The 2620-nt window shown below is 42.7% G+C and overlaps 1 long non-coding RNA gene across 1 annotated transcript; it reads left to right on the top strand.

The window, feature by feature from the left end:
• The first annotated feature begins 671 nt into the window (after positions 1-671).
• LOC120653997 lies at positions 672-1064 on the top strand. Its single transcript, XR_005666929.1, has 3 exons — positions 672-759; positions 857-925; positions 1018-1064. It is a non-coding gene; the product is annotated as an uncharacterized LOC120653997 (long non-coding RNA).
• The last annotated feature ends 1556 nt before the right edge of the window (positions 1065-2620 follow it).

The following is a 2620-nucleotide window of genomic DNA, read 5'->3' as shown; positions in this document are numbered from 1 at the left end:
GCCTCGTCGCTTCGATTCTCGACAACAACAACTGCACTATTTTTTCTCTTGCCAAAATCTTTCCCAACAGTTCGCGCCATAACAGATCAAATTTTCCTTCGCCAAATCCAAACCCAAACCCACAACCGCGGCGCCTATTTTTCCCCTCGCCAAATACTTCCCCAACCGCGCGCTCGTACCTTCTCACGGTACCTCAAATCTGACCGAAACTTTGAATTTCATCTAGAGTTTTCAAACCGCGCCAAAGCAAATGGAATTCAAGTGTATAAATAGGCCTGCCGAGCTATCCTGTTCCCATCGCCACTCCCTTTCTTCAGCTCCAATTAGCCATGGCAGATCCACACCCGGTTCTTGGAATCGATCTCAATGTTCCAGGGTCTGAAAATGATCCTGAAGAGGACGGTCAGGTTCTGGGGCAACTTGTTGTCCAGGTTTTTATAAGTAACCCGATTGACTGGGATCAGGTGCAAGAGGATTTTTTTGATTTGGGCAACCCCATATTTTTTCATCAACCTGAAGAAGGTTGTTCCATTACTTCAAGTTGTCTTTGTTTTGCTCTTTTTTTGGTCGCTAAACAGTATGTCAAATTCGTAGGAGATTATCAAGATCAGGGCGCTAGAGAAGATGCAGAAGCTCATGGTGCGGGAGAAGATGCACCAGCTCAAGGTGCTGGAGAAGATGAACGAGCTCCTGATGCTGGTGGAGATGGACGCCACAGTGGCCAGGGATCAGTACTGCCTGATCTGAATGCAATGCCTGGTAATGCCTTGAATCTTTTACACTATTGCCAGGGATCAGTACTGCCTGCCTGATCTGAATGCAATGTCTTTTCCTGTTGTATTGCCTTACTGTACAGATTTAGATGATGGTACTGATGACATATTTGAGGACCTTGGTACTAATATTGGTCTAGGTAGCAGCTCTGGTAAGATTATCACAGTAATAATTTTTGGTCTTTTAAGTTTGAATGACAAAGGATGGTGTTCATTGCAGTTGATGGCCTATTTTATTTCACAGGTACAAGTATTAGAAAAAGGAAGCAATACAGTGATGATACAAAGCGAGTAGTATACGCCATGCTATTAGAGGGATCAGTGCAAGGCCATTTGCCAGAAGGGGTGTCGTTGCATGTGTCTTTGGCTATGGATGTTTCGCTGAGATGTGTGCAGCGCATATGGAATGAAGGCCAAAAAGGGGGAGGAATACATGCTGTCGTAAACAAGAGAGTGGGGCATTGTGGACGTAAAAGAATTGAACTTCCAATGGAAGCCATCACTGCCATACCATTCCAAGACCGAACAACTTTAGAAGATCTAGCAAGGAGGCTGAGAGTGTCAAAGAGCCATGTCCATAAGCACTTGAAAGAAGGAAAAATTGAACGGCACTCGAGTGCCATCAAGCCATTTCTTACAGATGAAAATAAGAAGGCACGGGTGCAGCATGCTCTCAACATGTTAGAACCAAGTACAATTCCTCACAAGCCGGTCTTTAAACATATGTACAATGTGATCCATGCAGATGAAAAATGGTATTATAGGACTAGATCGAATCAAAAATATTATTGTGCGCCGGGTGAGGAAAGGCCTCGTCGAACTTGCAAGAGCAAAAGTTACATTGAAAAAGTTATGTTTTTTGGTGGACAATCTCGACCTTGGTTCAATGATCAGAATGTCTGTGTTTTTTATGGGAAGATTAGCATATATGCATTCGTTACCACTGAACCTACTAAAAGGAAGAGTCCTAATAGGCCACGTGGTACTCAGATCACAAAGCCAATCACATCAGTAACCAGGGATGTAATCAGACGGTATCTAATTGACAAGATGTTGCCCGATATCAAGGCAAAATGGCCAGCTGAGGGACGCCATGAGACAATATGGATACAACAGGACAATTGTCTAAGTCATATCCCAGTTGATGATCCTGAATTTTGTGCAGCGGCTCAAGCCGATGGATGGGATATCCGTTTGACGTGTCAACCAGCGAATTCCCCAGACACAAATGTGCTTGACCTTGGATTGTTTGCAGCCATACAGGCATTGTTCCATAGGAGTGGCATGCCAAAAAAACATTGATGAAATTGTGAATAAGGTTCAAGCAGCTTATTGGAATTTTCCAGTTGGCAGGTCAAATAGAGTATTCCTCACTCTTCAAGGTTGCTTACGGGAGATACTCAAAGAAAAAGGAGGGCAACATTATCCTGTGCCTCACATGAAGAAGGCAATGTTGGAGAGATTAGGAACGCTGCCGAAGACTTTGTCATGTGATCCAACGATTGTTCAAGAAGCAATAGATTTTCTAGCCTCTGTCTGATCTTGTTTAGTCAACTTTGAAATCTCTGATTCTTAATCGATTATGTAAGCTGTGAATTTTGTAATCCCTAAATTTTAATGAAATTATCATTTGCATCCCACTATGACTTACTCGCATGAAAGCTTACATTAGTCACACACATCCTTGACATAACAGTACCATGCATATTTCCGGACGGGGTACAGTTCCATGCATATTGTAAACATGGATGCTAAGATTGTTTCATCAACCTAAACATGAAATCCTAAGATTCTTAACACACGGGTAGCATCTTCTACATTGTCATTTGCCAATATGTCTAAATCAT

Source organism: Panicum virgatum, chromosome 1N (genome assembly GCF_016808335.1).
Source record: "Panicum virgatum strain AP13 chromosome 1N, P.virgatum_v5, whole genome shotgun sequence".
Classification (NCBI taxonomy): Eukaryota; Viridiplantae; Streptophyta; class Magnoliopsida; order Poales; family Poaceae; genus Panicum; species Panicum virgatum.
This window is presented reverse-complemented; position numbering and strand designations above follow the sequence as displayed.